The sequence below is a fragment of the Cervus canadensis genome, chromosome 16, assembly GCF_019320065.1.
Source record: "Cervus canadensis isolate Bull #8, Minnesota chromosome 16, ASM1932006v1, whole genome shotgun sequence".
In the NCBI taxonomy this organism is placed as follows: Eukaryota; Metazoa; Chordata; class Mammalia; order Artiodactyla; family Cervidae; genus Cervus; species Cervus canadensis.
Genome location: NC_057401.1, coordinates 39883205 through 39909323, shown reverse-complemented (window position 1 = coordinate 39909323; position 26119 = coordinate 39883205). Strand labels below are relative to the sequence as shown.

Sequence of the window (26119 nt, the reverse complement as noted above, 5' to 3'; positions counted from 1 at the left end):
AGGGCAGCGGGCATTAACTGTCACAGTTCACTCAGCAGGGGCTCTTGGCCCTTCTCAACGTGACCACCACCCCCGGGGCCACGGGACTTTGAGTATTTCTTTGAGTGGTTTAACTGGGGGATTAAGCAGCTCTGAGGTGCCAAGAAGTTCCTCTGAAATTCTTGAAATTCTTATTACGAGTGTTAAATTAACTTCGGTATCCCAAAGACCAGAGGCCAAGGGTGGCTTGGGGTGGCTTAGTCCTTCCCCCCACCTCCCGTCTCCTTTGGCCTCTCCGACTCATTTTTGATTTATACAGCGCTTGGCATTTTTCTCAGTGCCGTGAAAAGTGCTGTGCAAAGGCCACTTCCAGTGCCCTAGCTCCCGCTCTTCCACCTAGATGGCGCCCCAAGCCCCGCCATCTGGAAATTCTGAGCTGCCATCTCGTTCCATCGTTTCCTCCCCAGGATACCCAGATTTCCGAAGCCAGCGCCCGGGGGGTGCTCCGAATTCACCCGCAGGGACTCTCTGCCGGCGGGAGTGCGGGGCTCGGGGGAATCCCCGCCCACCTGGTCATTCCTGCAGGGAAATCCCCGCCCCCTGTCCCTGTCACTCCAGGAAGGGAGTTCCCGCCCCTCGAATCTACCAGAGGGAGGGAATCCCCGCCCATCCAGGAGGTTCGGCAGAGCCCCAGCGCCGCGCAGCTGGGAGAGCCGGGCTTGGAGAGGGCTCTCGGCGCCGGTGCGTGCGGCCCGGGGCAGCGGGGCGCGGGAGGTGGCTGCGGCGGGGATCCGCCGGGCCGGGGACGCCCGGGATTGCGCCTCCGGTGGCTGCGGGCGAGCAGCGGCGCGGCGGCTCTCGGCGCGGCGGTGGCACCGGCGGTGGCAGCGGTGGCGGCAGCGGCGTGGGGACCCACCGGGCGGCGCCTGGGTCCGGACGCGCGAGGAGCAGCCTCCGCCGAGCCGCGTGCAGGTGAGGCGACCGTCCCGCTGCGGCCGGGACGTGGGGCTTCGGGTGGGTGGGGGCGGCGGGGGGTGAGGCTTGGCACCCCCGAAACCTCGTGCGCCCAGGAAAGTTTAGTGACAAATCCAGGTGCCGGAATCCCAGCCCCAGGCAGGCGATGAGTAGGGGCGCGGAACCCCGGTCCCACACTGGGCGGTGCAAACTCCGGGTTCATCCGGCCAGGGGCAGGGAGGACGCGGCCGCGGGAAGAGGGCCCGACGGAACGGTCTGGGGACAGCGGGGACAACCCGAGACGCACCGCCGGCCACATTCAGGACAGGGCCTGAAGCCCCTGCCTGGGCGCGCGCCCAGGATCCCCAGCCCCCGGCCATCGCCAGGTCCCCTCCTCTCGGGCGGACGTACTCAGGTGTTCTGGCCTCAGGTGCTGCCTTGGCGATCAAGGCAGCACCTGAGCACCTCCCGCGCCTACTCATCACTTGCCCCCTTCCTGCCTGGAGAAGAGACACGCGGCGCCAGGGCAGGGCGCGCGAAGAGCAAGGGCATCTTTGGGAGGTACTGGCTTCCCCAGAGAGATGGGGAACTGCAGTTGGGAAAATCCTGCTGGGCCTTCTCTCCTGCTGAAGTCCAGGTCCTCCGCAAACCTGGCCTTCTTTCTCCTCTTTTCTCTCTCTCTCGCTCTCCGATGTGCGTTGAGGTTTTAGATCTTTGGGCTGGTTGATTTACTGCAGTGCTGAATTGGGTGCGGGAGGGTCTAGGGTCCCTGGCTGAAGTTTCCAGAAGCTTGTCCTCAGCAGCCCTGATCTGTGCCAAGACCTTGATAAGGGGACACTGGAGTGTGAAGAGGACAAGGTCTGGCACAGGCTGGAATGGCAGGCACGAGGGCATTCCACAGCTGCAGACGTGCCCGGGGACTGGAGGTGGAGGAGTGCTGGGGAAAGGAGCAGCCTCTTGCATCTTGCGCAGCCTCTTGCCATTTGAGCCACCATGGGATTCCCTGGTGGCTCAGATGGTAAAAAAAAAAAATCTGCCTGCAATGTGGGAGACCTGGGTTTGATCCCTGGGTCTGGAAGATCCCCTGGAGAAAGGAATGGCAACCCACTCCAGTATTCTTGCCTGGAGAATTCCATGGACAGAGGAGCCAGGAGGGCTACAGTCCGTGGGGTCGCAAAGAGTCAGACACGACTGAGCGACCCACACTTGCCTCTCACAGAGGCCAAGCACTTTGGATGGATGTGTTTTCCTTGACAAATCATAATGGAGGCAGTTGCAGAAACTCATACTCTGGGTCTGCTTTTACAAGAGCCCCCGCTGCACCTTCCGTGATGCTGGTCCTTCCCCAGCGAGGCCTTCCCAACTCAGTCTGCTCTGAGCTTGGGCTCTAAGGACCTGGTTTTCTACCCACACTAGGGTTAGCTTTTCTGGTCTGTGACTTCTGAGTAGGGGGTCAAGTAGGAACAGGCTGGCAGATGTGGTGTAAGACGTCTGCTTGTGGGGGCAGAATAGAGTGTCCCAGAATATACCGTTGCCTGCAAGTGGTAGTTTCAGCTTCCTCAATTCCTTCTTCCACTAGAATGGGCCCCAAACCTGCTGCTCCACTAATAACCACAGTGGTGAGGAGTGGGGGGGCGGAGTGCAGAGCGAGATGTAGGAGTAAGGGAGTGGCAGGTGCTGAGAAAGGAAGAATCAGAACCATGTAAAGTACATAAAATGAAAGTGAATTCACTCAGTCGTGTTGGACTCTTTGAGACCCCCATGGACAGTAGCCTACCAGGTTCCTCCGTCCATGGGATTTTCCAGGCAAGAATACTGAGTGGGTTGCCATTTCCTTCTCCAGGGGATCTTCCTGATCCAGGGATTGAACCCGGGTCTCCCGCATTGCAGGCAGGTGCTTTACCTTCTGAGCCACCAGGGAAGCCCCATGTAAGGTGCATAAATGTACTTTAACATAGTTAACATAGTTAGGGCTGCCCTGGTGGCTCAGAGGTAAAGAATCTGCCTGCAGGGCAGGAGACGCGGCTTCGACCCCGGGTCAACAAGATCCCCTGGAGGAGGGCATGCTGACCCACTCTAGTGTTCTTGGCTGGAGAATCCCCATGGACAGAGGAGCCTGGTGGGCTGTGGTCCACGGGGTCACAAAGAGGTGGACATGACTGAAGCGACTGACACTAACATACATAGTTATGAAGTGACTGAATTAACTAACATAGTTAATATGATCCTGGAAAAATACTGAATTCTGCTCTAAGTCTCTATCATTGAAATTGATTTTGCATGCACTTAAGGCAGTTTACTATTTAAGGAAACATCATAATTTCTCCATTCAGTTCAGCCATTTTTGGAGTACCGGTGGTTTGCTGTGCGCAGGGGCTTGGAGGTTCCTGGGGACTTGCGTAGGTGACAGAGGCTCCCTCCTTCCTGTCAGAGCTTCAGTCTGTCAGGAGATGTGAGATGGACACTGAGAGCTCTATGCAAACTGGTGCCCATGTGGCAGGTATAGACACCCCATGTTTATTGGGTGATGGGACGAAGGGATGATCTGATGAGTAAAGTGCCTGAAGAATGATCCTGATGGAACATTTTGGGAGGATGGTGGAGAAAGAAACCATTTTTGACTGAGGGGATCTGACAGGCTTAATGGAGGAGCTGTGTGCTCTAGGATGATTGGTCTGCTCTCTTGCAGGAAGAATTGGGACTGGGGAGAAGTGAGAGGTGAGGAGCCAGGTGAGCTTATGGTAATAAGATGGGGGCAGAATGTATTGGAGGTCTGAGCTGGTGGGTGGCAGTGGGCTTGGAATAAAGGAAAGGCTCATCAGAGATGGGCTTGGAGTATGGGCACCGCTTAGACTGGGAGTAAAGAAGAAGCAAAGGTCACCTGCAGGTGAGGGGCAGAATACACAGTTGGCTGAAGTGGAGGGGTTTAGAGTTTTAACAGTCAGCAAACCGGAAACCTGGAGAAATCCTTTCAGACTATTCCTTTTTTACTTCTCCCACATTTAATCAGTCTCAAAGGTCTACTGATGGCCTCCACTTGTAAAACCCATCCATGGCTTCCAGGACCTGTGGGATGAATTCCCAGTCCTCTGCCCATCTTCAGACTTCTCTCCTGCCATGTCCCACACACGCACACATGCTATAGTGCTCCTGACCTGTCCTCCTCTCAGCCTCTATGCTGCTGTCCTTCTGGGTGGTAGTGGGAAACTGAAGTCCTGGAATATCCTTTCTCCCCTGGTCCTCCTGATGAACAGTTTTTATTTTTCAAAATCCGGCTCAAAGCCTCCTCCTCTGTGAATTCTCTACCTCTCCCTCTCTCAGGAGATGTAAAGCAGTCCTGCCTTTTGTCCATCACTCCTACAGAGCCCCCTTTGCACATTCATCATGCTGCCTGGGCCTGTTTCTTTTTTTTCCTTTTGGCCAAACTGCATGGCATGTGGGGTCTTAGTTCCCCAACCAGAGATCAAACCTGTGCCCCCTGCTTTGGAAGCACGGAGTCCTAACCACCAGACCATCAGGGAAGTCCTGGGCCTGTTTATTTAGAACCTTATCTCATTCATGCCCAGAAAAGGCCTCGACCAGTCTGTCCCCCCCCCCCCAACTTTCTCAGGCTGGACAAGGAGAGAGACAGAATCTACACTCCAGACACCAGCACCCCCCAACTCCATCGTGCCAGCTGATTGTACTATAGGGTATCGTCCCAACTCCGGCTTGAAAGTTCCAGAACTAGTGGGCTGCACAAGATAACACAGATGGTATATACTCGCTGGCCTAGATCATGTGGGCCCAAGTGACTCAGACTATGGGTGGGGGGAGGAAAGGGGGTATTCCTGTTGGAAGGTGGCCCCAGGCTCCTCTTTCTGCATTGTCCACAAGGAGAAGCATCCCGAAGAAGACAAACCCACAAAAGGTGAGGAGCAAGCCCAAGGAGAGGCTGAATCCCATTAACAGGACAGACTTGGAGACTTGACAGTTTTTAACCTCTTTCTTCTGCCCTCAGAAATGTGTCCAAACTACCAAGTAGGCTGCTCAGCAGGCAGTCTCCTGAGGAGAGTGGGCGGACAGGTGCAGCCAGGAATGTGTGAGAAGGCCAGCATCTCAGGAGGAGGATGGGAATCGGCCATCGACAGAGACTGAGCAGAGCATATGTGAAGGGTGCCCATGGTGGCCAGCTTGCAAGGGACGAAGGAGGGAGTGGTTGCCAAGACAGTGGAAGTGGGGAGCATAGATGCTGAATCCAGAAGCATGCCAGTTGAAAATAACAGGAGACTCGTTGGAGGAGGTGGTAAGGTTTAAGGTTTAAGGGAAGGTTTATTCAGGGAAGTCCCCAGGCATGTTTAGAAAACAAAAGAGAAGTGGGAGAGAATGGAGTCAAGAAATGGAGTCTTCGGGAAGGAAGAGGCCAGAAGCGTCAGGAGCAGGTGCAGAGAAAGAAAAGAGCTGACATCTGCCTTCCCTGGAAGGCAGGAGGGGAGCAGAGGTGGGGCGAGGCTCTGGAGGAGCCTGCACCGCCGCGGAGGGGAGTGTCAGCCTTGGTAAAAGAGAAGGGATGCCCGCTGACAACCAGAAGGGCACCGTGTCAGGCTGGGAGCTTGGGGGACAGGCCACTTTGGCCAGGTGATGAACCTGGCTCCTGGCACCGGCAAAGACAGCCCAGAGGGAAAGGAGGGATTGTGGAATTGGGGTTACAGACTTGGCTGGAACCTCTATATTGGCCAGATGCTTTGAAATTTTGGAGTGGTTTCTTCATGTGCAAAGTTGGGAGAAGAGCTATTTTTCAGGGTTATTCTTAGGAGGAGTAAAAAGAGATACTGAGATATGCATGTGTCTCAGTGATAACACCTGGGATGTCTTGGGTCCCCATGAGGGTGTGTTGAGAAGTGGATGAACCTCTCGCCAGAGTCAATGACAGCCCAATTGAAAGCAGAGGCAGGACTGTTTAGTAGACCCAGCAGGAGCTTTCTCTCTCTCTGGGTGAAAGATGTTATCACGCCCTCTCTGATTCGATGGTGAAGTTGGCAGGGCCCAAAGCAGGGGGATCCTGGAGGGTCTCTCCTCTCCTCAGTGGTTTCTGAAAGGGGCAGTACTGTCAGATTTGCTAATTCCTGCATCCCAGGAAGCTGAGACCCAGAAAAGCAGAAAACTCACCTCATTTCAGTACAACCAGAGCTAGAATCATATGGGGGCTTCCCTGGTGGCTCAGACGATAAAGAATCTGCCTGCAATGCAGTAGACCCGGGTTTGATCTGTGAGTGGGGAAGATCCCCTGGAGAAGGGAATGGCAATCCACTCCAGTATTCTTGCCTGGAGAGTTCCATGGACAGAGGAACCTGGTGGGCTGCAGTCCCTAGGGTCGCAAAGATTTGCACACTATTTAGCGACTAGCAGACTACACAGGGCTAGAATCACAGTCTAAGTTGCTCAATCTGGGAACCATAGTCTTTCAATGGCAAGATGCAGGTGAGTGAGGAGGAATTCACAGTCTGTGTACCCTCCTTGGTTTTATTAATGGCTCTGTCATTATACTTAGAAAGATTAGATAAATATTCTCACTCCTTCATAAGGAGGGGAGGCTAAGGAGCGCTTAACTTGATTTAGGAATTACTCAATAGATGTGTGCCAAATTAAATGATATTTGGGGAAAATGTGCAGAATGTTTTTTAAGGAAAGAGAAGTATAAAAATATGTACTCAGATTATCCTTGATTTATTTTTCCAACTGGATAGTCTGTGTCTAGATTATGTTGTCAGTTAGGCTTATGCATAGGTTCCACACAAAATGATAGATCCTTTTATGGCATTTAAAACTTTTTCATCCTTGATCTTTATAATAACCATCTTCTAGAAATGGAAAAAAAGGCTGGTCTTGGGAAAGAATACATTTGCCCCAGGGTTCTGCAGCTCTGGGCAGAGACAGGATTTGAACCAGGTAGGGCATCAGATTTAGACTTGAATGGCCCCTGGTTTAAAGAGCTCAGCATTCTATTTACAAATGTGTTCAAGAAAACACTGGGAGCATTTATGGTTTGAGAACTCAATTGTTGAAGAGGCCCTTTGTGGTCTGATAAGGCGGCCGAGTTGAGAGCTGGCTTGTTGGGGCGCTAAGTGTGCAGAGAAGACACATTTGTCTCTTAAGTCTTTCCAGCTCTGGGAAGAGGCCTGCCCCTGGCTGGGCCCTCTCTCCAATGCCAATAATGTCTTTGCCATCCCACATTCTCACTGGGGCTGGGAAACAGTCCCCATTTTGAGAGCTGCTGGCTTCGGGGTGCACGTACTACCTACACAAATACACTGAGTGAATGGTGACTGGTCTGTTAACTCGCAGAGAATCAGAAACTTCAGAATTAACTCTCTTTATGAAGCAATCTGATGAAACCAGCGAGCATGGAACATCTGGCTGATTGAGTTTTTCTTAGATTATTTGCTTGTGGGTTTTAAAATGTTTCTGTGGCTCATCGAACACTCTAGCATGAGAAGGGGTTTGGGAAAAAAGAGGACTCATTTTGTCGAGGCTTTAGATGAGATAATAGCAGAGAGATAGGGGGAATTTTGTTGCCTTAAGCAGCCTCAAATGCTTAGCTATCCACATGAGGATTAAAAAAAAAAAAAACAAAAAACACATGCCCTGAAGGATTTGCAAATCCCTGAAGGAACCTAATCTAATCCCTCGCCATCAGGTGGAAGTAAATTTAGCATGTTGCAGAATGGACCCATGGCATTTGAGCAGCCTCCTGAAGAGGGGCTTTCATGGTGTGTGTGTGTGGCCCTTAATAGAATGAAGCTCCAGACTGGGGTCCTGGAGGGCTTTGGCAGGAGTGGAAGTAGATTTGGATGAGCTACTCATGGTTTCCCTTTTCGTCAGCACCTGATGCCTCTAGCACTTGGCCTTGCCTGCGCTGGACCTTAGCTAACACTGCCACCTTAACTCAATTGTCTGAGTTAAAACACATACGCTCTGGCTTTCGAGGGTTCATCATCCTGCTTTACTGAACATAAAGATGCACGGATGCAGTGCAGAAAAGATTCCTCCCATACCCAAGAGCCATGAAATCCAAAGCCCTCTCCCAGGCTAGACCTGCCCGCTGCAGGAATACAAGCTCTGCCGGGAGGAGGCTGGGAGGAAGGGTAATCAGGATGTTCTCAGCAGAGGGTGGGGGCACTAGTCTGCCTGACAGGGGAGACCTCTGGGCGTCTAGAGGAGGTGGTGGGAAGAGAGACAGTGCCTGGGAGACTGGCTCCCTGGGGGCCCTGTCTGGCTGCTGTCACCCCTGATGAGCTGCTGGGGATACCTGGGGAGGAAGATGGAATAAACACCAGCTCTTTCGTCCCTTTCAGCAAAGGCCAGTGCTCTGCATGTGTGCATGCATGCTTACTAAGTCACTCAGTCATGTCTGACTCTTTGCGACCCTGTGGAGCCCGCCAGGCTCCTCTGTGCTTGGGATTCTCCAGGCAAGAATACTGCAGTGGGTTGCTGTGCCCTCCTCCAGGAGATCTGCCCAACCGAGAGATCAAACCCGTGAATCCACGTCTCCTGCATTGGCAGGCGGGTTCTTTACCACTAGCGCCACCTGGGAAACCCCCACTGCTCTGTGAAAGTGAAGGTCGCTCAGTCGTGTCCACCTCTTTGCAACCCCATGGACTATACAGTCTGTGGAATTCTCCAGGCCAGAATATTGGAATGGGTGGGTAGCCTTTCCCTTCCCCAGGGGATCTTCCCAACCCAGGGATCGAACTCAAGTCTCCCTCATTGTAGGCGGATTCTTTATCAGCTGAGCCACAAAGGAAACCCAAGAATACTGGAGTGGGTAGCATATCCCTTCTCCAGCGGATCTTCCCAACCCAGGAATAGAACAGGGGTCTCCTGCATCGCAGGCAGATTCTTTACCAACTGAGCTATCAGGGAAGCCCTCCAGCGCTCTCTAGATGCCTTCTAATGCGAACTTGCTTGTCCTGTTTATGAATCTTGGGATGTTGTTGCAATTTCGGTATTCCACAAGACCCTTTCTCTGTTAGCCATGCTGTCTGGGGTTGGTGTAAACAAGTTTGAACACCCCGTGATGCTCTCACCTCTGAAGAATATTAAGTGGTTCCTGACACTTCTTATATTTGCAATGCAGGTGATCACATATAATTATAAAATCTCTTCTGGTGTTTGAGCATTTCTTTTTTTACACCCATGAAGATGACGATGGAGCCAATTTTAATAAAGTCAGATGTCAACAAACTCTTTACATTTTGGCATGTTGGCCAATGGACACTTATAAAATGTCTGATTTCAGCTGTGTTTCATTTGGATTCCCCAACCCCCCTTTTTGACACAGTGTATTTTATAGAGATTGGGATAAAACTAGGGTGTGCTGTATGGGTTTCTTGGTAAGAAAATTAACTTCTAAGGCTAACACAACCGTGCAAATATTATTACAAAATCACTCAGCATATAATTTTGGCATTGCTTTCCTCCAGTTTTCTGCTGCCCACTCTCCACTCCAGCCCCGCCCTGATCACCGTTATTCCCAATATCATTAGGCTGACAGAAGAGACAGCTGTCCCCAGAAAATGTGCTCCAAGTGTCCCCATCAGCACGGATTCTCATGACAGCAGGCAGTGAGACAGCTCAGGGAGTGGAAGGTGCTGGAAAGGATTGCATTAACTCCTCTCTGGATCTGCTACTCATCTTTCAAAACCTGAGCAGATGTGAGGCTTATTGTTTTCATTATGGTATTGGCTGGGGAGCAGCGTTCAGGCGCTGGCACCCAGGGGTAACCCACGGCACCTGAGCACACTTCTCACCTTCTGGCCCCTCACCTGCTCAGCATCCTGGGCACAGTCTATCTCTTGAGGGTCTCTGAAGATGATTGGCCCTTTTCTTCATACTCTTCTGAATCCACACTCCTCAGAGTGTGTGTGTTAGTCGCTCAGTCGTATCTGACTCTTTGTGACGCTGTAGACTGTGGCCCTCCAGGCTCCTCTGTCTATGGAATTCTCCAGGCAAGAATACTGGAGTGGGTTGCAATGCCTTCCTCCAGGAGATCTTCCCAACCCAGGGATCGAACCCAGGTCTCCTGCATTGCAGGCGGATTCTTTACCGTCTGAGCCACCAGAGAAGCCCTCAGGATCCGACATGATACTCAGTACATGGAGCTAAATCAACATTGTTTGAATGTTCACTAGTTGGCAGACATAGTTCTGGATACTTTTAAGTGTATTAATTCATTTAATTCTCATAACCATCCAATGAAGTTCACGCTGTTATCATCCCCATGTTTGTTTTCTAAGACTGCTGTGAGAAATGACTACAAACTTGGTGGCTTAGAACAACAGAAGTTTATTCTCTCATAGTTTGGGGGTCAGAAGTCTGGAGTCAGGTGTCGGCAGGGCCATGCTGCCCCTGCAGGCTCTCGGGGAGGAGACTTCCTGGTCTCTTCCGGCTTCTGGGAGCTGTCAGCACCCCTGCGGCTGGCCCACTCCTGTCTGCATCTCTGTTCACACCACCTTCTGCTCTGCGCACGCGTGTCTTCTCTTATGTCTGCATGTCTTTGTCTAACATGTCTCCTATAAGGGCACTTGTCATTGGATTTTGGGCCACCCAGATATTTCAGGATGATCTCATTTCAAGATCCTTAATTTAATTATATCTGCAAATAAGATCATGCTCACAGGTCTTTTTCAAAGTCACCATTTAACCCACTGTGTGCCCTTTTGCAGATGGAGTATTGTGATTAGCCACATTCTCCAAGGTTACAGGAGTTTGTGGAACCAGGATTTAAGTAGAGCAGTCTGGCTCTAGATCTTGTATTCTTGAACTGCAGATCTTCCCTGACTTACGATGTGGTAATGGTGGTTTGGTCACGTCCGACTCTTGGGACCCTGTGGACTGTAGACGACCAGGCTGCTCTGTCCGTGGGATTTCCCAGGCAAGAATACTGGAGTACTTGCCATTTCCTTCTCCAGGGGATCTTCCCGACCCAGGAATTGAGCCCGGGTCTCCTGCATTGCAGGTGGATTCTTTACTTACAGAGCTACAAGGGAAGCCCCTGTAATACAATATGGTTACATACTGTAAGAAACTCATCATAGTAAAATTGCAAATATCATAAGTCAAAAATGTATTCAATGCACCCAACTTACCATCACAGCTTAGCCTAGCATACCCTAGAGGTGCTCAGAACACTTGCATTAGCCTAAAATTGGGCAAAATCATCTAATGCAAAACCTATTTTATTTGAAGTATTGAACACCTCATGTAATTTATTGACTACTGTACTAAAAGTAGAATGGTTGCAAGAGTGCAGAATGGTTGTAGGTGTATCGGTTGTTCACCTTGGTGATCGCCTGGCTGACCAGGAGCTGCAGCTCACTGCCACTGTTATGACATCTCCCAGAGTGTCATAACAGCTTATCACTAGCCCAGGAAAAGATTAAAATTCAAAGTGTGGTTTCCATTGACTGGGTATCACTTTTGTACCATCGTAAAGTTGAAAACTAAGATCTGAGATCATGGCATCCAGTCCCATCACTTCATGGCAAATAGATGGGGAAACAATGGCAGACTTTATTTTTTTGGGCTCCAAAATCACTGCAGATGGTGATTGCAGCCATGAAATTAAAAGACGCTTACTCCATGGAAGGAAAGTTATGATCAACCTAGACAGCATATTAAAAAGCAGAGACATTACTTTGTCAGCAAAGGTCTGTCTAGTCAAGGCCATGGTTTTTCTAGTAGTCATGTATGGATGTGAGAGTTGGATGGTGAAGAAAGCTGAGCGCAGAAGAATTGATGCTTTTGAACTGTGGTGTTGGAGAAGACTCTTATTTAAGAGTCCCTTGGACTGCAAGGAGATCCAGCCAGTCCATCCTAAAGGAAATCAGTCCTGGGTTTTCACTGGAAGGACTGATGTTGAAACTGAAACTCTAATATTTTGGCCACATGATGCGAAGAGCTGACTCATTTGAAAAGACCCTGATGTTGGGAAAGATTGAAGACAGGAGAAGGGGACGACAGAGGATGAGATGGTTAGATGGCATCACCGACTCAATGGACATGAGTTTGAGTAAACTCTGGGAGTTGGTGATGGACAGGGAGGCCTGGTGTGCTGCGGTTCATGGGGTCACAAAGAGTAGGACACTGAACTGAAAGTTGAAAAATTTTAAGTTGAACCATCATAAGTTGGGGGACCATCTGTTGTCTCTGCCTCTCAGTAAATGTGCTCCTCTGATTGTTCATGGTATAAACGGATGGCAGGATGGGTGAAAAGATGCTGATAATAGTAACTGATCAACACTCTACTTACCAGCATAATGAGAATTATACCAACATCAACAGATAATCATTTTTTTATGCTGTTGCCTCAGAACTTGACCTTGGGTCCTGTTCTCTAGTTAGTCTCCCTTCTGAGGAGATCTCATCTACCATCTGTGTGATGTTGCCTCCCAAATGTATGTCTCTAGCTTACTGACTTCCAGACCCACATGCCCACTGCCAGCTTGACATCCCCACCTGGGTAGAGCATGGGTGCTTAGACCTAGCAGGACTGAAATGGAAGCCTTGAGATTGCCCTTTCAGGCCAGTTCTTCCCTTCTCCCCTCTTCTTAGTAAATGGCACTGCCGTCCCCTTGTGGGGCTCATTCCCTCAACTAGAAGCTACCTCTTTTTCTTCTCTCTGCCTCACACTCACCAGGTCAGTGTGTGAGTCCTGCTGGGCCTTCCTCCAGAATCCGCCTCCTGCTCCCAACTTCCACTGCAGGCTCCAACTTGAGGCCGCCGCCCCTTGTCCCTGAAGCCCTGCTGCCGTGGTCCTCTAACTGGGTCTCCCCAGAAAAGCACTCTTGACCCCCCTGTCCTTTCTCCTCAGAGCAGCCAGAAGGGGCTCTTAACACACAAGTCAAGTCAAGTCACTCTGCAGCTTCAGCTAGGGGGTTTCTCATTGCCAGTTGAATATCACTCAGGTCCATTTCTCCCACCTGCCTCTCAGGTGACGTCCTGTGTTCCCACTCTGCGCTCTCACTTTCTGTGCCCAGACATGCTGTCCTTTTTGGAACATAGCGGTCTCTATCCTGGAGGAGGGCCTTACCCCTTTCTGGAAGCTTCTTCCTCCAAACCTTCAGAGACCTTCTTCTCCGCAGTCATATAATCTAAAATGACCCCATCCCCCAGGTGCTGTATCTTGTTACTCTTGTTTCATTAGAAATAAAGTTTTTCCATTTGCTTGTTGTTTATCTCGCCTGTTGGGATGTAGATTCCATCAAAGCAGGGCCAGTGTGCTTTTCATGTGTCCCCAGTGCTGATGACAGCGCCTGGTATACAGTAGGCCCTCAGTAAATAGCTGTTTGTACAAATAGAGCGCTTATTACATTCCAGGCACGGATCCCAGTTATCCTTACATTCCAGGTGATGAAAAGTAGGCTTAGAAAGTTTAAATTGCTTGCCTGAAGTTGCATATCTGTTAAGAGCTGGAACAAGAATCTGAATCCAAATCTCGCTGTCTCTTAAGCCCGTGTTCTTCCCCATTATTCCACCAAGTCTCTGAGAAGCAGGGACTGCCCAGGATCTCTATAGAACTCTGAGTTTTCTAATTCATTTTTCTGCTGAGAAACCCAGGACACAGATTGTTAAAACACAGGGAGGAAATATACTTACTTAGATTCTCAATATACTATTTTTCTGATAAGTTGGCCCTGGGCTTAAGCTTGAGCAGTTAAGAAGTTCATTTTTTTTTTTCTCCACTTAGGAATTTAGGCTCAAGACGTTTTCAGATCCATCTGGAGAATTAATGGTTTAAACCCTCTTCCTTGAATACTTACAGGAAAAGCAGAGATGACCAGGTTGCATCCTGATCGTCTTCGTAGGAAGAATGCAAAGGTGGAATTTGTTTGCCTTCACAAGAAGCCCTGAGATCATCCTCCTCCTGGTCTTCCTTTCATATACCTTTCTGTATTTTTTTTTTTTTTCTGCCTCCCTGTCTCCTCCAGTGGATAAAACCCTAGGATGAGAACATGGACCCTGGTTTTAGATTGGTTGATAGCAAGACCCTCTGCATTGGGTCTTGCTAAAACACTGGTCTGTTTTTCTGTCACCAGTTTTGGGCCAGTCATGGAAGAGGCCAAAGAATATATTCTTGCCAGGATGTGGGGCTCAGAGGAACTTCTGCCAATCGTGCAGACTGGGAGAAATTAGAAAGCAGCTATTTATTTCCTTCCCTGCTCTTGGACCTCTTTTTAAAAGTAAGTTCCATCTTGAGAATTACATCAGCATCCCGATAAGTAAACATCAGACAAGAAGCTACTCTTGCAGTAATTGTGAGAATGGCCAAGACCCACAGATGTAGGTTGGGCTTTTATTTGTAGAAAGGACTATAGTGGCTGATGAGTGTATTTGGCAAATATAGCTGCCTTCCTGCAGGGAAGCAAAACTCTGGCCATTTGATACGTCATGCGCTTTGCCACTGCCATCATGAGTGGGATTTGTTATGGTAACCAGAACTCTGCCCGGAGGGTTGTGCGTGTAAACTGTCACTCATTAGCAGTCTCCTTTATTTCAATCATAAACTGAAGAGGAGCTGCTCACTGTTTGTGCTAACAGGCAGATGGGTAGTCACAATGGAGCCCAGGCACAACTGTATGTGCTCTTTGGAGGTAGAATAGCACCACCACCACAGCTCTCATTTGCTGGATGAAGAAGTGTTCCTGGATTTCCACTGGTTGAAATCCATGCTGGAACCTGCACCCTGGGATAGTCGGTCTTATTATTTTTCCTAACTCTTTCTCAACTGCTACTCCCCATCTTCCTCTTGACCCAGCCTGTAAACTTTGCTAACAGTGGTCATGCAGATAGAATGTAGGTAGCTTCCCATAAAGCCATTGAAAACTATGAAAGCTCAGCAGACATTTGAAGGAGGTAATATGGTCAGCGATGCTCTGTTCTCTCCTAGAGTTTGTCCTTTGTCCTCACTGCTGCAAATCAACTTCTTCCCCCTTTTTCATCCAACTAGTATTTATTTAGCACATATACATACAGAAAAGATATACACACTTCATATTCAGTGCATGGGGAATAAAAATAAATAAAATTATGCTTACTAGAATTACCAATCCCATCAAATTATTTAACTAACTTTGGGGGTGGAGGAGAAACAATGGAGACAGCATTGCTTCAGGAACATGGTGAGTTTCCTGAACCCTGCTTTTGATGGAGACTTGGAACTGGCTAAGAACCCCTTGGGCATATTTACTCCTGGATATATTTCTAGGCCTATGTAAATCTGGGTGATGTTATGTTGTGCTCTATCATCTGTGGCTGGGAATATGAACCGCAGTCCAAAGTGAAACCAGAACCACTTCTTGAGTTGATGTCAGCAGTGGGTCAGAAACTAGACTGGAAAGTTCTTTCAGGCAGAAGCCACGTCTTGTTTGGTGCTGTGACTCAGGCCTATTGTAGATCCTTCATAAAGATTTTTTTAAATGAATGAAACTGGTGTCAGATCAGCATGGCTGCGTGGGGATAAGAATCTGGAATACATATTTCAGGTCATACCTACAGGTAATCCATGAAGCCTGAAGCCTGAAACGGCCCTGCCCTTCAGAAATTTATCACCTAATAGCAGAGCTAGGAAGTCTGAGGCATGCTAGTTATGATTTAAGATGCATGGGAAGATGAATCTTCTGATGTAACTGTCTTGAGAGTTATCTTTCCTTCACAACATTTTTCCAAATGAAAAGATTTCCACTGTACACACTGATCATTTTAGGTGATTTCATGAGCATTGCGCTTGTACAGCCCTGAGGCCCCTCTTCAGTAAATCAGATACAGACCTACTATGTGCTGAACTCTTACATTCTATTAGGGAAGGCAGGCATTCAGTGTGTTTTAAGCTGTGTCCAAGAACATGACCTTCTAGAGAAGTGATTCACCTCCTTGTTGTGCATCCCAAGCTGCTCTTATCAAGGTCGCTAGTGACGTCTACATTGCTAAACCTAAGGGCTAATTCTCAGCCTTCCCCTTGCTCCTTCAAAGCGTTTGATCATACATACGGTTCATCCCTGCTTTATCCTTGAAAGGCATCCTTCCCTTGGCTCTCTGCATACCATACTGTACAGACCTTCCTCCTCACTCACCAGCCAGCATTCCTTCCCCAACTTCTTGACTGCCTTCTCTCTTCTCCCTGACCTCTCACTGCTGAAGGGCCCAGCACTCATTACTCGCACTTGTCTTTTCTTTCTGTGATTACTATCTGTGGGGTCGGTCATTCTCATGGCTTTAAATACCATCCATCAGCCAAGAATTCACACTACTGTATCTCCATCTTGTGCCACCTGCATATAGAATTGCCTACTTGACACCTCTGATAATAGTCATCTCAGACTTTAACGTCTAAAAGTAAGTTTCTGATTCCCATCCCTTCCCCTTCCAGATACTTTGTCTTCAGTTAGTTCTTCAGTGTATACCCAGAATCTGACCATCCCACATCGCCTCTCTTCATCCCTGGTTCCTCATCTCTCAAGTGGGCTCTTAGGCGCTGCTCGATTTTTACCTCTTCCATTTCACCGTATGGCATATTCTCAGCAGAGCAGCCAAGTGATTCCAGATTCAAAATACAGATCAGATCATATTAGTGCTCTGTTCAAACTTCTCAGAGTAAAAGCCAAACTCATTATTTAACCTACCAGGCCCTTCCCTCCCTCCCTCTCTGCTCAAGCCCCACACCACCCTGGCACACCTCTGCCTCAAGGCCACTGCACCTGCTGTTCCCTCTTTCTGACAGGTTCTTCTTTCACGTCGCTGACTTGCTGCTTCCTTCAGGTCTCAATTAAAATGTCGCCTTCAGTGAAGCCTTCGTGCCACCCTGCCCCAGCCTGAGATTTCATATCCCCCTTCTCAGGTTTATTTTCTCCTTTGCACCTTGTCAGTTTTTAAACATATATTTTACTGACTCAATTTGCTTTTCTGCCTGCTCTGCACTGCTGCAATGAAAAATTTATGAGGCTATTTTTCTGAAGAGGGGAGCCTATGTGATTGACTCATATCTTCAACACTGAGAACAAGGCTTGGCATACACCAGGCACTCAGGAAACAATCTGTTGAGAGAATGAGGTAGAACCAATGGTATTTTTCACTTAAGTATTGATGCCCCCGGGGATTGTGATGTAATTGATGGGATGAGCACCAGCATTGATATTTTCTGAACCCTCTCTGGGTCATTCCGATGTGGAGCTGGGCATAAGTTGTTCATTCTTAGAAAGTCCATTAGTCTCTAGACTTAAATTTCAGGGGTTGATTTTAATGAAGTTTGTGCTATGTGTAAAAATTTCATCAGAGCATCTTCTTAGCAGGAATGTAGTGGACATTCATCCCTGCATAACCTTGCTGACTTTTGCCTGGAGGCACAAACCCCCCTCTTGCCGAATTAAGTGTTTTCTGTGTTAATTTCCCCACTGGACTTTTCTCTTTATACTCTCAGCTATCACCATCAGTGTATCCGTGGGTTCTGTGTCTTCAGCCCATAGCTGATGGAAAATTCCAGAAAGCTCCAAAAAACAAAACTTGAATTTACCAGTATTTACATTGTACTTATAACCATTTACACTGTATTAGGTATTATAAGTAGTCTAGAGATGATTTGGGCTTCCCTTGTGGCTCAGACAGTAAAGAATCCACCTGCAATGCGGGAGACCTGAGTTCGATCCCTGGGTTGGGAAGATCCCCTGGAGGAAGGCATGGCTACCCACTCCAGTATTCTTGCCTGGAGAATCCCCATGGACTGAGGAGCCTGGTGGGCTACAGTCCATGGGGTCACAAAGAGTCGGACACGACTGAGCAACGAAGTACACAGCACACAGAGATGATTTGAAGTATAGGGAAGAATGTGCATGGGTTATATGCAAATACTATGCCAGTTTCTAGAAGAAACTTGAGTGTATTCTGATCCTGGTATCCTCGGCAGTCCTGGAACCACTGCCCCGTGAATGTATTTGAAAAGTGAGAGGGAGTTTGGGTCCAGCTTAACGCCTCTTGTCTGCATGGACTATGCATTTATTTCACACCCCTGCACCCAGAATGCCCCCCAACCCCTTGCCTAAATTCTGTCCATCGCGTAAGACCCAGGCAAAGTTGCCTTCCCTTTGAAGAGTGTTTCTCCTCACCCCCCAGCTGGCAGTCTCTCCCAGAACGTCTGGCATACACGCTGCCTGGCATGTTCTCTTGGCATCTAGCACATGCTGCCCTGGTTGGTGAGTCTTCAGGTGAAAGTGTCTTTGGTTTTAGCCCTCCCAGGCTAGGCTGTAAACGCTCTCAGGCTCTTGGCCATACTGCTCGTCTCTTTGTATCCCCAGCACTGTCCTTTTTAAATGCATTGGTGGCTTCTAAGGCCCATTGCCAAGGGGATGGTGTGTCACTGTTGGTGTAATTAGGGACTGTACCCTTCATAAGCTCTCTGGCATTTTTTAACTCTGGGTTATGTTGATCTGTGGGCTTCCCAGGTGGCACTAGTGGTAAAGAACCCCCCCGCCAATGCAAGAGACGGAAGAGACGTGGGTTCAATCCCTGGATCAGGAAGATCCCTTGGAGGAGTGTTAGTTGCTAAGTCGTGTCTGCCTCTTGCAACCCCATAGACTATAGCCCAACAGGCTCCTCTGTCCATGGGATTTTTCAGACAAGAATGCTGGAGTGAGTTGCCATTTCCTTCTCCAGGGGATCTTCCTGACCCAGGGATTGAACCTGAGTCTCCTGCATTGCAGGGAAATTCTTTACCATCTGAGCCACAAGCATGACAACCCATTCCAGTATTCTTACCTGGGAAATCTCATGGACAGAAGAGCCTGGTGGGCTATGGTCCATAGGGTTGCAAAGAATTGGACATGACTTGAAGTCACAGCACAGCACAGCACACATTATTGATCTGTATCTTTCTCATCTCATAAACGACTAAATACATAGCTTATAAGAATTAGAATCTAGGATTGCAGTACCGTGGTTGAAAATGACATACCCAAGAAAGCTCAGATATAATCACATTTGCCTTTATTTTCGAAATCAGATTCAAGGAAATAAATTTAAGCTCCCTTTAGGGAACTGCTGGCTGGAGTTCCTTGTCTCCTAGTTCTGAGACAAGAGCACCATGCAGAGCCCTCCTCTCTCTGTTTGAAATGGTGGCTTTTCTGTTATAGTCTCATTCTCAGGCTAACATTCTTCATTTCAGCAGGCTGGGAGATCAGGTAACCTGATCTATGGGAGTAGGAGGAAGGTTTAGAAACTAAGGTCTTAACACCTTTGTGGCCTTTTGAAGCCCTAGGATTGGGGGAAAGTGATGTCATGGTGAGACAGGAAATGTTATAAAGCTGTAAAATGTCATAAAGCGATTTCCAGCTGGTATTAGGTGTATAAGACACAGCAAAGAAAAGGGCATTGTGTTTTTATCCACTGGGGATAAGGTTACTAGATTGGTACATCATGGGAAAGCTGTTGACATAACGAATCTGGACTTTTCAACAAGGTGTTTGGATGGTCCCTTGTGATATCTTTGTAGGCAAGATGGAGGAACGTGGACTGGACAGTTGTGCAGTGTGGTGATTTGTAGCTGACTGGCTAAATGCCCGTGCAAAGAGGTTGACAGATTGATGTCCATCCAGAGAGAGGGCTCTGGCAGTGAGAGTCTGACACAGTTCTGCCATTGGATTTGTCCTGCTGCTGTTCAATGTTTTTATCGATGACTTGAATAAAGATGCAGATGACATATTTATCCCATTTGCTCATGACCCAGATCCGGGAAGCACAGTGACCTCGTTTCACACCGGAATCAGAATCTAAAGTGACATATAGGATAGGCCACATTTTGCAAGATCAGCCAAGGGCTCAAGTGAAGGTCCTTCACTGCTGTCTGAAAAGCCAACTGCATTTATTACAGGACAGTCAGGAATCTGCTATCATAACGATCTTTTTGTAAAAGATTTAGACAGTTCGTTTGACTGGGTGGTCAGTGTGCACCAACACTCTGATGTGACTATTAAATAAATGTAAATTCCGGATGTGAGGGGCCATAAGCAGTGTGGAGCCTCTGCTCTGGTCCCACACATCTAGACTATTGTGTGCTGTTCCGGGCAGCACGTGGTGTAAAGTGACATATTCAGAAGCAAGGGTCCAAGATTCGAGAGCTGGTGGGAGAGATTTTCAGGAAAGATGATGGTGCCTTCCAAGTCCTTTCCCTTTCATCCCATGACCCTGTGGACCATCGCTTCACTCACTCCTTTTCCAATACTCTAAACTCTCTATCTTCTTTCCTTTTGCTGTCCTCACTGTCCAAAATCCCTGCACCAAATAAGTTCAATCACTGTCATTTTCTGCCCCTGTGTCCTGACTGCTGAGGATTTCTGTGAAAGAGAAAAAAACCCACCATGTATTTTGATTGGCACACCTGCAGGATAAAGGCCTCTGAACTCATCATCATCCTCCTAGGCCGGCAGGCAGGGGGACAGTCTCACAGGACCCCCATCATCCTTCCCTGCCATTCCCCCCACTGCCTGCACTACCTCTCCCCCTCCCCCTCAAACTCCTACCTAGAGACCTTCTCCCTCCCTTCAAGAAAACCTTAAAGTTTTCTTCACAGAGAGAATCCATGAAAATTCCCTCAGTCCTGCTCCCTCGCTTACAATCTGCCCACCTCCAACCTGTGCTCTTTCCTTCTTGCCTGAGAGAATATCCCTCCTTTTATTGAACATTTCCCTCAGATTCAGCTTAACAATCACGCTTAATCAGCCTGCTCTTTCCCCTCTGTTTTTACCCTCCCCCTGCCTACAAGACTTTCCTCTCTACCATGTGCAAACCTCACCCCTCTTTAATTAAGTCCTCTCTGCCTTTATATCCTTAACAGCCAAATTACCTGAAGATTTGGTCTGTGTTGGCTGTTTTTACTTCTTTCAACTCTCATTGATCCCTCAATGGACCAGGCAATCTGGTTTCCATTCCCAATGCTCCATTGAAAGTCCCTGGTGACAACTGATGGGCTTCTAATTCCAAATCCAGTGGAGATGTTTCAGTGCTTCATTTGCTTGGCCAGTGTCTCCTTAATGAAGCACTGTTCTCCAGCGTCTCTGCTCCCACTCCTGTGGATTCTTCCTACCTCTTTAACGGTTGCCTGGTCTTACTCTTCTCGCTGAGCTGCTCTCCATGGAGTGCTTTCATTTATTCTTGCAACAACTTTGACTTCCCCTTCCTTTTTGGTTGGTTTGCTCTTTACCTCTTAGGCAGTGATGTTCTCATTCCTCCTCTGGGCAGTTTCAGCCCCATTTTCCACTTCAGCCACCCCCTATCTACACATCTCTCCAAAATCTGTACCTTCAGCCTCCAGCCTCCTCCTGAGCTCCCTGTCCAGTGCCTACTACTGATTTCAGGTGGCCCTGGCCTGCAACAGTGTGGAGCAGGGCTTGGGTTCCCAACGAGAAATTGAGGCTGAGTCGTGGGGGTGAGCACCAGATCCTAGCCACCAGAGCAGTGGTCAGTGACAAGGGCACTGGCCCTTCGGCTTTGCAGAAAAGAATTCCCACAAAGACAGAAAGTATTTATTCAGAGGAAAAAAAGAGTACAGCCTGTGTGGATAAACACATGGGCAGACTTGGGGGTGGGGTGAGTCCCTCAGTTACCCCCTCATGGCAGTTTAAATCACTTATATGGGGCATTTCTTCCTTTGGCCAATCACTTTGATCTGCCTGGTTCACCATCCATATTTGGTATATCTCAGGATCCTTCTATGTATGTGCAGGCATCTCTTAGCCAAGATGAATCCTACCACAAAGGCCTGTAGGTAGCTTAGTATCACTCCCCTTTGACCTCCAGGAAGCCTTTCTGTGCATGGCGCATGTGTGGTCAGGGAGGTCTCCTGACTTTGAAAACGAGAAATATATGGTCTGGATAGGGCCTAGCCATATCCCTTAATTGGCCTGCTGTTCTCATCTTGAGGTTTCGGTCCATAGGGAATGAATCTCCAATTGCTTTACCCTGGGGTGGAGGTGGGGGCATCTACCTCCTGCCTCACTTCCACCTCCATCTGGGGACTCTGAGACACTTCAGAGCATCGCATCCCAGACCGAGCTCATCGCCTCTCCCATCTGAGCCTGGCTCCACAACCCCTGCCCATTCCCTGTCTTGGTCAATGGCACCCCCTCAACCAGCCGTCAGACAAGAAATCCGGACTCATCCTCATCTCTCTGTGGTTCTGTATACTTGCACATGGGAGGTTTGCAACTCTAACCCAGAGGGTGGCCAAACAAATAATTTTAATGGCTTTCCTGGGTAGGACTGCTAAGACTTAGTCTTGTTTTGGATCCAGAAGCCAGAACAAAGGCCAAAACATTTGAAGTAAGGGACAGAGATCCATGGGAGACATGGATCTTAAGGGAGACAGCTCCATGTTGGGAAGATTTTTTTTTTAACTATTAGAGCCTCAAAGTGGCGTGGGCTGCCTTGAGGGGTGGTAAGTTTCCTTCATTGCAGGCACTGAGCGGGGAGGTTGGAGGACTGTTACAGGGCTGGGCTGGGGGACTTCTAATGCCTCTACCAGCTCTGAGGTTTAATTCAGCAGCTGATACATTTTTCCCGTCTGCTTTGTCCACAGCTTCTCATTTCTGCTTCCTAGTAGATTATTAGCTCCATTTTATGGATGAGGAATCAGAAGCTTGAGGGTCAGCTAATTTCCCAAGGTGATCCAGCTGAGTGATCGGTATTAGGGACGGGCCTCTGGGGCTGACTCGTGTCCCCACCGCCCACTGTGGGGCTGCCTCCTTCTATTCGGTATTGGAAACAGATGTCAGTAGAGTGTAGTCCTTTGAAGCTAATAGAAAGGAGCTTTTTTTGGATTTTGGATTCAGAGCTTAAATAAATTTGAAACTTAAATTTTTCTTAAATATGTCCCCATATTTATTAGTCTATTAACCTTCCCCTCCGTTTCTCCACATGCTTTATCATTATAATGAGCAATCCTAATAAACAAATGCAATTTTCTTCCTAGGCCACTGCCTCCATTTCTTAGAGGCTTCGTTGTTGTTATTTAGTTGCTAAGTTGTGTCTGGCTCTTTTGTGACCCCCATGGACTGTAGTCCACCAGGCTCCTCTGTCCATGGGATTTTACAGTCCAGAATACTGGAGTAGGTTGCTATTTCCATCTCCAGGAGATCTTCCTGACTCAGGGATCACACTTTTGAGTCTCTTGCCTTGGCAGGCAGATTCTTTACCGCTGAACCACCAGAGAAGCCCTTTTCCCAGTCTTGGGAAGGAGCAAATGAGACAGGGTTAATGCCTCCATTTACTTAGAATGGTTTGCAATGACATGCAGGTCCCAGACGCAGAGGGTCTGTGTTGCTGCCACAGTACTGACCTGCTGGGTGGCCAGTGCTGAAGAGAAATCCTGGGTTTTCTTTTAGGAACTTGAAAGAAAGGGAGGAGATGCTGCATATCTGGGGAAGGGAGGGACTGGCTTGAAGTGGAGAAAGAATATAAGCAAATATTTACATTTTCATTTTTGCCTCTAATGCCATGTCCTGGAGAGAAACAGAAGACTGATAAAAACAGCAGATAAACATCAAAGTGAGCGGTAGTCAGTCTAGGTCAGCACCTGGGCAGGACCTGGGCTCAGAGATGACGGTTGAATTGAGGATCTAAAATCCAGGCTATAGAGACTCGCCTTGCAGATAACCTGTGAGTGGATATTTTTGTGGGCCTTGCTAGCTGCCCTCCCCAGAGCTCTGAGGAGCACTTATCCTCTTACACGCTCTAAGGTATATGATTACTTCTTCATCTTTCACCTGATCCCAACCTTATTGTTTGAGTACTCAGAGTTCTTCATCTGTAAGCTGGAGGGTTAGGCAAGGATTGAGGAAATAAAATCCAGCAACAATAGAATAACCAACGTCTCTCTCAATGCTTTTTTTTTTTCCAGAGAGATTTTTCAAGTGACAAAATCATAGCTGCTGTCATTGTGAAAGGTGCAAAGCAGGATGGGGAAGGTTGAGTGAAAAGAGTAATTGACCAGCAGCCAACACTCCGCTCTAGTTCAGATACTGCTGCTGTCTAGTTCCAGATCCTAGATTCTTCACACTTGGAATGAAGCAATTGCGTCTAATGATTCTTAAAGTCCCTTTTATCTCTTAAAGAAGAAAATGTCCTGACACACAGTCATAGCTCAGTACTCCACATGTTGCCTATTACTTGAGAACAATCATCCATTCCTGTCTCTCATCGCTAAAGACCCACTCATGTCTGTAGTGCCTTGGAGCTCACATTCTGTCCTAAATGAATAAACTCCTCTAAATCAAGCTACCCATCAAAAATACCCTCTTCTGTCAGGAATAATTTCCGCGAATATTAAAAAGCTTCCAAGGCATGAAAAATTCAGTTTCCCTTCTACTGACAATTATTTCTTCCATGAACTGTTAGAGATTATCTGTTTTAATCTGAGATTTTATAAATGGACAAATCTAGGCCCAGAGAGGTTAGGCGGCTTTCTGAGTGTCACACAGCAAAGACCCTCCTGTAGGACATTTCTCCCTACTGCTCAAAATGGAAAGATGCAGGTACTTGGCAATCAGCAGTTAAAAGAAAATTATAGTTTGATTTCCAAGAGAGTTATTTTTAAACAGGAGGCTGTTCCACCTTGGAATTTTGAAAGAAAAAAAAATAATAAACAAGTGCACTAGATTTGTCCTTTTAAGCCAACTGAAGGAGTGTGCCCTCTCTGCTCTGTTGAAATTGGCAGGCTGACATCGTGCAGACAGACTGTTCTGGTCTATTTGGTTAGTTGTTATCCCAAATGCAAATCTGACTCACGGGTGAGATCATGAGAAATCTGGACTATTTTTCATGATGACTTTTTCTTTCCTAGTCTAATTTTCTTTTGCGGTATTTGGCTGTGTATGATACCCACGGTGGGGAACAGAATCTCGGGAAGGTTGTTCCTAGGATGGTCTTTGCTGTCATATGAATCACAAGACAGCTGGGGCAGGTTTGGCCATGAACTGTCTGTGGCTTTGGTGTGGATGTTTAGGGGTGTGTGCGTGCAGGTATGTGTATGTGTGAGTAAGTACCCGAGTGTGTGCTGGCCCTATGGCAAAGTAAGATGTTTTCTGTCTTCAGGGATTTGAGGGATTCTGGGAAGGCCCTCCTTCTAATCAAGTGAACGATTAAATAAACATTTTTCACTGAAAGAACGTTTGTTTAATATCCACCTTTTGCTGGGTGCTGATAACAGGGGCTCCTATCACCAAGAGGTGATTGATGCTTTTGAACTGTGGTGTTGGAGAAGACTCTTGAGAGTCCCTTGGACTGCAAGAAGATCCAGCCAGTCAATCCTAAAGGAAATCAGTCCTGAATATTCATTGGAAGGACTGATGCTAAAGCTGAAGCTCCAATACTTTGGCCACCTGATTCGAAGAGCTGACTCACTGGAAAAGACCCTGATGCTGAGAAAGATTGAAGACAGAAGGAGAAGTGGGTGACAGAGGATGAGATGGTTGGATGACATCACCAACTTGATGGACATGAGTTTGAGCAAGCTCCGGGAGTTGGTGATGGACAGGGAAGCCTGGTGTGCTGCAGTCCATGGGGTCTCAGAGAGTTGGACACAACTGAGTGACAGAACTGACTGATCACCAAAAAGAGATTCAGTTCAGTTTCTCAGTCATGTCTGACTCTTGATTACATACAATTAAACAAGTAAATGCTACCTAATCTGTGTATTAGGGTGATGTTAGCTGCTGTGACAATTGAACCCCCAAGCTTTAGTGTTTAAAACATAACACAGAATTATTTCTCTGTCACGTAACAGCCTCATGCAAGACTTCTTGGTCAGCAGGCAGCTCTCCTTTACATGATGAGTCAGGCCTCCGTGTGCTTTCCATCTGGTGTCCTGCAGTTTCCTGGAGCTAAAGTGTACACTCTGCCCCTCACTAGGGGGAGGAGAAAGGGGCAGAAGGTCCATTCCTCTGAAATGTCTTGGTTTGAAAGTGGTACATCCCGTGGGTGAGAACTAACCACAGGGCCTGTGTGGATGCAAAGGGGGCTGGAATAGGTGGCCATGATGAGTCTATACGGTGGAAGGGGACTCTGTGGGATTTCAGGGTTTAGGTGGTACCTCTGCTACTGTCTGATAAGTACTCTAGTGGAGGGCGGTGTTTAGGATTACTACTCCAACACAGAAGAGAAGCACCTG

The 26119-nt window shown here is 48.0% G+C and overlaps 1 protein-coding gene across 6 annotated transcripts in view; it reads left to right on the top strand.

Moving 5' to 3' along the window:
- The first annotated feature begins 647 nt into the window (after positions 1-647).
- PDZD2 (PDZ domain containing 2) overlaps positions 648-26119 on the top strand; it is a 397356-nt gene continuing 371884 nt past the window's right edge. For 5 of the 6 annotated variants that reach the window (XM_043488427.1, XM_043488425.1, XM_043488422.1 and 2 more), the window contains exon 1: positions 649-951. The gene's annotated coding sequence lies outside the window, so the exon portion shown is untranslated. Of the gene's footprint in view, positions 952-26119 lie in introns of all 6 variants that reach the window. The other variant, XM_043488426.1, reaches the window with a different exon arrangement.